General features: G+C 45.5%; 1 long non-coding RNA gene across 1 annotated transcript in view; it reads right to left on the bottom strand.

The window, feature by feature from the left end:
• LOC138497228 (uncharacterized) overlaps positions 1–11,877 on the bottom strand; it is a 140,388-nt gene that overhangs the window by 28,579 nt on the left and 99,932 nt on the right. The gene's annotated exons all lie outside the window — the stretch shown is intronic.

Here is an 11,877-nt window from a genome sequence, read left to right as displayed (position 1 = left end):
TTATACGAAGCAATTGAATATGTTTCTGTACTTTAGTACCAAACATGTGGGCAGTAACTAAGAAACAGTTTGGTGAATCTTAGGCTGGAGTGCCACCCCAGCACACCAAGGGGCTCCAGGAACTTGGATGCAATATCTCTGGATGTGCTTTTCCATGATCACTAGAACTATGCAGTGATTTAGAGATGTTCCTCTCCCGGGAGGAGTGAGGGGGTGTAATATCTCTTCAATACAGCAAACCATTCTGGATTCCACTTCAGGTATTCTACTGTGGAGTGACTTCAGATATTGATTTCCGAGCTTCTCAGAGCTATCCGTCTGCAGAAGATGATGCCACACCTTCTACAAGAAAATATGGCCAAATCAAATTTCTAGCGTTGCATTCCCAGTTTTCCTCACAGCATTTATGGATCCATTGCATTGCTTGGTTCCCAAATGCTTGTGTGGTCCCAGATGATCTCTGTTGCGCTGATTTAGTGAGTGATGTTGTTACGAATGATGACCAGATTGATACTTATGAAACCTTTCAAGAGTAAATATTTCCAAATATCATTGGCGCTTGTGGATAGCCGTTTCATGGTGGCAATTCCCCACAAACAGGATTTTATTAACCTCTTTGCTAAAACGGTAAGTCAATGAACTGGAAAATACACCTTAGAAATGTGCATTCTTCAAAGGGATACTCTGCTCCACAATGGACTTGCACCTGATAAAAAGTACAACTCACACACATGGTCAACTTGATCCCGATTCTGAAGATCGAGATGCACCTGCTTACCTCTGTGTCTCAATGGTGTAAATGTCTGCCGTTATACGCACATTATATGACAGAGGGCAAAAAGATGGTTGAGTAAAGGTGACGAACAGTCAAATAACCCATATTTCCATAGGCAAAATGGGAGCGTCCAAGGAGTGGCCAATGAGAGGCATTGTAAATGTGGGAAATAACTAAGAAGAGATCCTAGACGAAAGAATGATTTCTTATTCCCAGTACTTGTTAAAATGGTTTGGTCTAATGCCACCTAATTGCCGAGTTCCTCTGTTCCTAACACGGCCGCAGTCTTAGCTTTACCGGGCACATGTTAAGCTGTATACTAGGGCCGTGTTTATCATTTCAAGCAATCATACACAATAGACTCTAAAAAATGTAAATCTGATGAATGTAAAAGGAAATATGAAAATTATGAAGCTATATTTAAAAAAAAAAAAATATATATATATATATATATATATATACACACAATCAGGTTTGCCCCCAGCATCAAAACATTTGGTGGGCTAAAATCTTATTGCAAGGTCGGCATACTACTCTGGGGTGTACTGGCGATAGTGAAATTTGATCAATCCCCCTGTGCTATCAGTACAGGCGATTTCCGACAAAGACTATTTTGCGATTGTTGGCTCCAGCCCCACAGCAGTTGGTGGGCTGGAGTTTTGGCCAGAGGTCGGCATACCAGTCTGGGGTGTACTGGCGATAGTAAAATCTGGCCAACCCCACCCATTCGCCCTGTACAGGGTGGGATCTGGCCCTGTGATATCAGTATAAGCAAATGCAGAAGATTGCCGATTTTGCGACTTATGCAAAATAGGAAGTTAGGGCACAAGGTCGGCATACCAGTCTGGAGTGTAATGGCGACAGTGAAATCGGACCAACCCCACCCATTCGCCCTGCATAGGGCGAGATCTGGCCCTGTGCTCTCAGTATACGTGATTTCAGGCAATTGCCGATTTCGCGATTTTTTAAAAATAGGAAGTTAGGACACAATCGGATTTATCGCGAGCTGGGCGGTATACCCGCTGGGATACCGCCCAACTTTATTTGCATTAGTGTACTCCGTCTGGCGGTATAACTGCCGGATCACAGGTTGAGCAGTAACCATTACTCCCCATTCCCCATTGGGTCCATTGTACTTAATGTTGAATTTTCGGGCAATTACAGCACAGTAATACTGCTGGCGGTAATTGCACCAAAAATGGGAATTTTCTGGCGTCTTTACCCCCAGCTCTGAGCTGGGGGTAAACACCCAAACTCGAGATTGGAGCGGACCTTTACATGGAGCGGTAACATCATTAACGCCATATTTAAGGGCTACCGCCCAACTCGTAATTAGGCCCATTATACACAAGGCTGTAGTAGACTCCCCCCCCCATGTGGATGTCGGCTACAGACCCAGGCAATACCAGGCGGTACCACTAGTAACATCTATTTTTACAACACTGGCGTCCCCTGCATTTCAGCCCGTCTGTCATCAGTGCATTCGGCATAAATATTTCTGGGTCTATGAAAGTCAATGCATCCCAGGTGTCAAACTCTGATGCTTTTCTCCGTCTGCCAATGAGAAGTGTTTAAGGTGACATCCGTTTACTGCCATTAGTGGCTCTCACCACATTAAACAGACGCAGCACCAAGGCAGTGGTCATAGTACGCAGAGAGACATGTATTTTTTGCATGCTTTATGATAATTCCGAAATTTATTTTAAAGAGCAGACAGGGAGGTGCATTTTAAAGTTGCAACAAAGCAGTATCAGGTTTGTGTATTTGAATTTTTAGATGATGATTTTGAGGCAAATGAATGTATGACTGTTTTAAACTTTAAATTCGCAATCTGACTTGTTCTAGCAATGTAAGTGATGCAGTCAGAATGGGGAGATTTTCTGCCACACAAAAAAATTGAAAACATTAGAGCCAAAATGATTGTTTGACGGCACAAGTATCTGCAGAAATCAATTCGATTTACACGCAACTCCAACACCATTATCTCACTAATAATGACAGGTTACCTTGGCACCACCAGTTTTCACTACTAGCCCTCACCATTAGATTTGCTTCAACCATGCACTATCCAGCCCGTATGTAAGGTTGATCAGAAGCTCAACACGGGGTACACAGAACACAAGGGTCTGGCGAAATGTCCACTTAAGAGTGACGTAGTATCACCCCAATGATTCGGCAGATGTGATTGTCCAGTCATTTGTTATGGGCACCAGTGTCTGTGCATATATGAAAAGATATCCCTGAAATGGCATACCCACAATGTACACTCTTTGTGTTGTCTATTTCCTGACATCTTGTTACCAACAATATAAACACAACTCCTTGTAGGGAAATTTCATCAAAATGTATTTCACATGTGATGTCATCAGTGATGTCATCAATGACATTTGTGATGTCATCTTTGATGTCCTGGGTGTTAGTCTTAGCAGTGCATGGAGGTGGCGCGAGTTAGGGTTGTTTAGCTTACCATAACTGGCGAATTTCTTTTTTTTTTTTTATTTTACTTGAAACCATAACGTCCCTTTAACTAAGTTTTTTCTTTGAATTTCATAGGTTTTTATTAGTCCAACACAACCATAAAGTCCCTTTAACAAAGTTTTTTCAGTGAATTTCAAAGGTTTTTATTAGTGCAACACAACCATAAAGTCCCTTTAACAAAGTTTTTTCAGTGAATTTCAAAGGTTTTTATTAGTGCAACTTAGCCATAACGTCCCCTTAACAAAGTTTTTTCATTGAATTTCATAGGTTATTAGTGCAACTTAACCATAGCATCCCTTTAACAAAGTTTTTTCATTGAATTTCATAGGTTTTTATTAGAGAAACTTAACCATAATGCTCCTTTAACAAAGTTTTTTCAGTGAATTTCATAGGTTTTTATCAGTGCATTATATTTTCCTACAACTTACTAATATCATACTTACCCAATATAGCAATGTTTTTGTCCAATTTACAAAGTGTCATCTTAAAAATCTGACATTTCCCACCTTCTGGAATAATTTTTAACACTTCTATACACTTTTTGCAACTAATTCAACTAGTTTTGCATCTGTTGACGTCTACGAACATCTGCCTTCATAGCGGACCTTCCGGACAGTGCCACATGACCATACGCTGGCGCGCAGCATGATGACGTGTCCGAGAACCCGTCCGCACTTCACGATAAGATCTCTGCTTCGCAGACAGTTCAGAACTGCATTTTCTACTGATCTAGGAACTTTCAACTTCAAAATCTCCCTTGCACAGCTCCAACACCTATTCCTACTCATTATCCATTAACAATCTAGTACACAGTACATACTTTTAGCAAAACTGCTATTTATCTTAAAATGGCATCAGCTAATGCCATGCCTCCTCCCCAAGAGCCACCACCACTGCTGTAATCAAGGAGCATGAGAAACACTGCCCCCTACCTTAGAAATAACACACGCACAACATTTTCCCTTGTCCACCTACCACTCCATTTTAGTGTTTGGTTCCTCTTCCCTCATTTCCCTCCCCACCTTTCGTTCTCAGCTCTTCTGCCAAAAAGTATACATCCAAAAACAACAAAAGACATTCCTTTAGGAACCACCATTCACAGTCCAAAAATAGAACTAAAAAAAAAGTACAGACTCCATCTACTTTATATTTCTCAGTAAAGTACATAGACTCAATAAGATTTTCCAACATTTCCATTCACATTTTGTGTTATGCTAATGGAAATATTGTGGTATTGATCCTCCGTTCCAGGGACTAGAACAGTGGATACCGGCCCAGCAGCCCAAGTTATCAGCCCAAGCGAAGCGAGGGTGGATAACGAGGTCTCTGTACCATTATCCCCCCATTCCAGCCCCTGGAATGGGGGATGAAGGCCATTAGCACACTAGGTTCCCAAAGCAGGAACCCGGGGTGCTAAAAAAGAGGACTTTTATTGGAAAATCCTTTTCCAAGATGGCAACCATGGAAAGGGAAGGCAAGGGTTCCATACAGGGCCCCTCTTCACTTTCCATGGCAGCCTGCAGAAGGCAAAAAGAGAAACTTATGACCAAATTACCACAAGTAAATTTTTCTTCCCTTTCAGATCTATCCTTATTTTGAATAACTTTACCACAAAGCCAATCCCAGGTGGACATGGCCACTTTAATCCTATGTTTTGTCCCTTGTGGTCATGGCCAGTACCCAGATTGTCCAGATCATTACCTTATTCTATGACCCGGACAATCTGGTCACTGCCCGTTGGCCACAGGCTACCCCTCAGTCACTAAAGGTATACCGCTATTTTTTTGTAGCTACATTATGACACTTGTCAAATAATAAAACACTGGCACATTTGCAAAACCATGCTTGTAGGACCTTGCCAATGCTCCTTACGCAAGTTTTCTGGAAATCCACCCATGTTTTATTTTTTTTAAATGTCAAATGTATGCACATATAATTGTCAAATAACCTAGACCCCACTTGACAAAATCCATTCAGACTTTACGAAAACATCTATATCTAAATATATAATCTTTTTACAAACCTTTGTGTAGATTTGTCAAATGGCACCACATTTATAAGCCTTTACAATATTTTGGGACCCCCTCTAATTTTGCCCCCTCATGACAGAATCCCACCAAACTTTAAATCCTCACCCACAATCAGTTCAGAAGTATACATGCAAAATTTCATGCAGTTCCATTAAGTGGCGCCAAAGTTATAAGCCATCCAAGAAATGCATTTCACCAACCCTGTAATGCTGAGGTGTCCTCAAACATTTCAAGACTGTTCGCGAACATCCGAACTGTTTGCAGACTTTTGCGTCAAAAAACACCCGTTTTTTTTGCTTCTTGCAGCCATATCCCATCCCATCCTCATCACCCCTCACATCCCCAGAGATTATTTGATAGGTTTGACAAGTGCAATGTTGTGTTTTTTAATATGTTTTTACCGCGATGTCCACGGACACCGGCCGCTGTCCGCGAATCCAAGATGGCGGGCGTTTCCAAAAATCTGACGCACTTCACGCTCTTCACCATCCAATCAGCGAAAACGTTGCATGTCCACGGACATGACGCAAGCCGATTAACCAATCAGTGCCCTGTCCGCGGAGCGAACAGGGAAGTGTGTCCGCGGACCAGACATAGATATCACAAATTTTTTGTGACCTACTTTTTGGTCATTTTAAAAAAAACTACTGGACGGGTTTTCACCAAATTTACAAGGACCAAGCCACTGCTCCTGCCGCAAATTTGGTGAAAATCCGTCCAGCGGTTTGGGCTGTAGGCGTGAGCAAAGTTTTTTCCCCATTCAGTCTATGGGAAAAAAAGAAATTTTGGGACCCCATCTATAACTTTGGCCCCCCTGGACCAAACCTTTGCAGAGTGGGCCAATTACTTGTTTTGCAAAGTTTGGTGTTGTTTTGCAAAGTTTGGTGTGGATTCGTCCAGGGGGAGCGAAGTTATAAGCCGCCCAAAAAGTGCTCTTCCTATGGGTTTAGCAACTTAACCATAACTACACGGCCACTGTGGCCGTGTAATATATATATATATATATATATATATATATATATATATATATATATATATATATGACATGGTGTGATTCACGATGTATATAATTGCAACCTATGTAAACCTTTGGCAACCATGGATTAATTCTGTCTTTGTGACCTATGTTTGTATTGATCAGACCAATATGACAGTGTTTTGCCTGATGAAGGACCTGTGAGTCCGTAATGCATTGGCATAATGGCATCTGCAAACTAATTAGACACAATAGAAATTATCACAAAACACCATTAAAAAGTAATACTCTATTCTTCTAATAAACTATATTAACACACTATCGGCGGGATATCGGGAAAGCGGAATGGCAGATTAAAGGTAAGTTCCCATTCCCATGGAGTCCCATAACAATGCAATGTTGCCAGTGCTTTAGTGATTTCTCTGCTGGTAGGGGCCTGAACTCCTGGCAGGTCAGACCTGCCAGTAGTTCACTGCGTCTACCGGGAGACTCGGATTAAGCCGGTCTGGGAAAAATGCCAGAGCCAGTATTACCAAACGTTTTACCAGCATTTTCCCCAGACCGGCTTATTTGTAATGACACCCTATTTCCTAATAATTTAGTGGTCTCTAGGGTGTGCATCCCTCACCAACAGTTATTCAGCCATGGTCCTTTTCCCTTGTTCTACTTTCGTGTCCAGCAGAGAGACACTAATTAGAGGGTTTGCACCCCACTCACATGATTTAAAAGAAAAATAATTATAAATTATTTCTCCAAAGGAAAAGCTGTGCCCACTCACCAACCACAAAATGGCAGGAGAATATCCCACTTTCTCCTCAGGAGCTCTTTGAAGCCACCTATCATGTCCTTGAGGGTCTTGTTGAACTGCTTCGAATGCCTGTTTGTCTTGGGTGAAAGACTGCGGAAAACTTGTAAGTAACTCCATATTCATCCCATGTAGCCTTCATATATGCAGATATGCAGTTTGGTCCCCTGTCAGAAATGACTTCTTTGAGGATTCCTAGAGGAGAGAATATACCTATCAAAGCATTTACCACACCCAGGGTATTGATGTAACTCAAGGGTACAGCCTATGGGTACCGGTTGGCATGATCAGCCACGACCAAAACGTACGGAGGATGTCGTAACCTCACCTGAGGATGTCTGTGGATACAAAGGACCTATAATGTTCATATCAATATTCTCAAAAGGTGCCGTCCAACCACTGGTAGTGGAATTAGAGGGACTTTGTCACCTCCTCAGACTTACCGGATGCTTGGTAAATTGAGCAGGACCTAATGAATGCCTTTATTATAACACCCATTTGGGGCCAGTAAAAATGGGTGTATAACCTGTAAGCTGTCTTGGCCACTCTAAATGACCTGCCAAAGGAATGTCATGAGCCAAGTCTAGGAGGAACTGCCTGTGACCTTAGTGTACCATCAACCTCTTTTTGGCCCCTGCCACAGGATTCTTGACCTCAAAGTAGAAGAGACCATTCCCCCAGTACTCCTTGAACACCCCAGGAGCTTCCCCTGAGCCTATTTCGATGCCTGCTCACACAGATCTGCCAGGGTTGGACAGTCGCATTACACCTGCCAAAAGTTGTCCCGGCTGGGACCTCTGGCAAGCCCCTGAGGTCTATGACTACCATGCCCTACACCCCAGTTTATGGTTCTACACCTGTAGGCAACCCTGGGATCTACTACTATCTACTGAATCTGGTAGGAACAGGTTCCTCTGTGGACTCTGGATCAGGACTAGGCAGCATCAGTCTTTCACCATCTTCAGCTGATAGTGCTCTTGTACCCATGGCCTCGAGGTTTGCTAACCATGCTGCTTCTATGACACTAGACCTCATGATCGCAGAAATTATTTCAGCATCAGGCTTGTCATTCCCTAACAGACAGTACACTGGAATTGCGTCTCTGACGGCGATACGCAGCTGAGAGTTTTTACACCTGCAGCTAAACATGTTGGCATCTGGTGAGGCCATCAAATCCCCTGACTAACGCAGGAGTATCAGGAAGTATCTAGATAGCAGTGATACTTGCAGCAGTATCTTGTGGTGCTGGGGCTTTGCTCCCATTTATTTATTTTTTTTGATAAAACATTTTTTATTGTTTTAAACATTCCAAACTACACAACAACAGCTTTCCTGGATTAGCATGTCCTTCCAAAATACAACCATTAATAGACCATGTATCAATCACTCATAACATTACCCCAGGTTTTAGTGCATTCCGACCATATCCCTCTTATTGCATATGATCAGGTCCAGCCGGTTCTAGGGACCAATCTCCTCCCACCTCCCCCATATCTTGTCCGCCTTAGTAAGGCATCCTCTGGCGGTATATACTCGGTGTTCTATGGTAGCACAAATGTTCATGTCTGTTGCCCATTGCTCCATCGTTGGGGACTCCGGGGCTCCCCATTTCTGCGCTATGTTGCGCTTCATCAGTCCTGCTGCTGTGTTCAGGAGCAGCTTGCCCCATTTAGTAAGTTCAGTCTCAACCGGCGCCCCCAAAATGAGAATCCTCGGGTCTAGTGGTATGCGGCACGCCAAGACATTGCCAAGTACAGTACAGCATTCACTCCAGAAGGTACGGATTTGGGGGCATGCCCACAGGGTGTGGAAGAAGGTCCCCTCCTCATCCCCACAGCGGAGACAGTTCGGATTCAAGGCTCTTTCCCATCTGTATAGTATCGTCCTGGGGTAATAGACCCTGTGCAGGATCTTTAATTGAACCAGCCGAATCCTGGAGGAGATGGCCACCTCCCGTGGGTGCATTAGTACTTGGATCCAGTCTTCTGGATCGATCACCCCTACATCTGCCTCCCATTTAGTTTTCAGGGTCGTGAGTTCCGGTGTGGCAAAGGATGTAATAGCATTGTATAGGATGGAGGTGCATTTGGTGGGGATAAGAGCTGGTAACATATTACGTTCTATTGGTGTGTAGTCCGGGACATTGGTACCCGCCGGTATGTGGTTTCTTAGGGCGTGGGCCAGCTGTACATAGTGATATCGCTCAGTATCCGGGAGTTGGAATTTTTGCTGTATAGTTTCAAACGAGGCTATGTCCCTCTCCTCAAGAATGTCCCCAACTCTCAGAATCCCAGCCCTTACCCATCGAGACCATGGTTGAAGCTTCTTTACCTCGGGCAGGTTACAATTTCTCCACAAGGGTTGTGCCACAGTTACACTATTTCCCCACCCAACAAATCTATGCGCCTGTTTCCAAACCACAATAGTATGAACCATGGTTGTTGGTGGGAGGGGTCTCGGAAGAGTTTGGTATAGCAGTTGCCACGGGTCGGTATCGTGCATGGCTGCAACCTCGGCCTTGATGTGGGGGAGCTCCCTATCTCCATGAAGCAGGTCGTTGACTACTGCCAGCTGTGCAGCCCAATAATATGTTTGGAGGCGCGGGGCTCCTATCCCACCCTCCCAGACCGATCTTTGGAGCGTAGTGAGCGCTATCCTCGGTTGACCACCCCCCCATATTAGTTCCCGAAAAAGGGATTCAACCCGCCCAAAGTCGGAGTCCGGGATCCATAGCGGGGCATTTTGTAAGACATAGAGAAACCTTGGGAGAGTTATCATCTTAAAGAGTGCGGCTCTTCCCATGGGCGTAAGAGGAAGAAGTCTCCAGTGGTGGGCGTCATTAACGAAACGGTCAAGGACCGGTTGAAAATTGTGTAGTGTGTATTCACTCAGGTTTGTGGTCACCCAGATCCCCAAGTATCGAAAACCTTGCGGTTCTGTTCGGTACGGGCATTCCCGAGGGTCAGCCTGCACGTTGCCTTTCACCGGGAAGAGAACTGATTTCCCCCAATTGATTTTAAGCCCGCTAAGGACGCCAAACCGGGCAAGCATCTGCGTCACCTTGGGGCAGGACTGAGCTGGGTCTCCCAGGTAAATCAGGAGGTCATCTGCATACAAGGAAACACGGTCCTCATGTCCTTCAGGCCATCTGAACCCCGTCCATGCAGCGTCTTGTCGAAGCCAAAGGGCCAGAGGTTCAATTGCCAGGGCAAAGAGAAGGGGAGAAAGGGGACATCCCTGTCTCGTGCCCTTTCCCAACGGGAAGGACCGAGACGACCAACCATTCACTCTGACCTCCGCTCGAGTGTTAGTGTAGAGTAATTTCACCCATTTCAGGAAGCTGTCCCCAAACCCCATGCGCTTCATGACCTCCCAAAGGCAGTCCCACCTAACCGAGTCGAAGGCCTTTTCAAAATCTACTGCCAGTAGGGCGAGAGGGGTGTCAATGATCGGGGCCCGCTCCAGCGCCAGATGGAGCCGGCGCAGGTTCATGCGCGTTGATTTGTGTGGCATAAAGCCACACTGATCCGGGTGGATCAAGGTATGGATTACTGATTGCAGCCGGTTGGCAAGGAGCTTCGCAAGAACCTTGGCTTCGCTATTAATTAACGAGATAGGCCGGTAAGAGGCGCACTGCTCCGGGGGCTTATCGGGTTTGGGAATGACCACAATAGTGGCTTTACACAGGTCAGGTGGGAGGGTGCCCTGGTCGCGGGCACCAAGAAACATCCTGTATAGGGGGGTCGCCATTTTATTCCCTCCAAGTCTCTGCCAGGTCTCGGCCGGGAAGCCATTGGGGCCCGGTGTTTTCCCTGTTTGGAGTTGCGCTAGGGCTTCGGCTATCTCGGATTCAGCGAGATCCGAGTCTAGCTCCTCCCGTTGTTGTGGTGTCAGAACCGGGAGTGTAATCTCATCCAATAGGGTCGGGTCGAAAGGTGTTGTCGGGGCTCGGTAGAGTTCCGCGTAGAACTGGGCAAATGCTTCTGCTATGTCCGCGTCCGTCTGATGCCCAACTCCATTTGGGGCAACTATCTCCCTGACATGACGTCTCCCCTCCTCCCTCCTCTCCAGCCAGGCCAGCATCTTGCCCGCCTTGTCTCCCAGCTCGTATATCCTCGCTCTGGTGTCCCAGTGAGCCTGTTTGGCATTATCTAGCATGATATTTCTGAGGGTTTCTGTGGTTTGTTTGAGGAACCTTTGAGTCTGCGGGGTGGGGTCAAGTATATGCGTGCTTTCGGCCTGGACCATTTCAGCCTCTGCCTCTACTATTTTTTGGAGTCTCTCCCGCTTTTTGTTTGCTACCCAGGAGATGATCTCCCCACGCAGCACCGTTTTATAGGCCTCCCACACCACCACCGGGTCATCCACTGCTGGTATATTTATGTCAAAGTATTCATCAGACCGCTCCGTAAGGCGGTCTACCAACTCTGGGAAGCCAAGGTGGTAGCTGTTTAGCCTCCACGTTCTAGGGGGGGTTACAAAGTGTGTTCGTATTTCAATCAATAGGGGGGAGTGGTCCGAGATTCCACGAGGGAGGTATTCAGCAGATATTGCCCTATGTAGGTCTGTGTTCGGGACCAGGAGGTAATCAAGTCTAGAGAGGGAGCCATGTGCTCCCGAGTGGAATGAGTAGCCTCTATCCTGGGGATGTAATTCGCGCCACACATCTCGGAGGCCCAAGGCAGACACAAAGTTGGAGAGTTTCGTGGGAGCATTTGGGTTACGCCCTCTAAGATGGGTACGATCCATAGCATTGCACATGACGTCGTTAAAGTCTCCCCCCAGGACCCATCGATCTGGGTGGTGTGTCCCC

This window comes from Ambystoma mexicanum, chromosome 5q, assembly GCF_040938575.1.
Source record: "Ambystoma mexicanum isolate Mex_15411 chromosome 5q, UKY_AmexF1_1, whole genome shotgun sequence".
In the NCBI taxonomy this organism is placed as follows: domain Eukaryota; kingdom Metazoa; phylum Chordata; class Amphibia; order Caudata; family Ambystomatidae; genus Ambystoma; species Ambystoma mexicanum.
The sequence above is the reverse complement of the archived record's forward strand: the minus strand, read 5'-3'. Positions and strand labels throughout refer to the sequence as shown.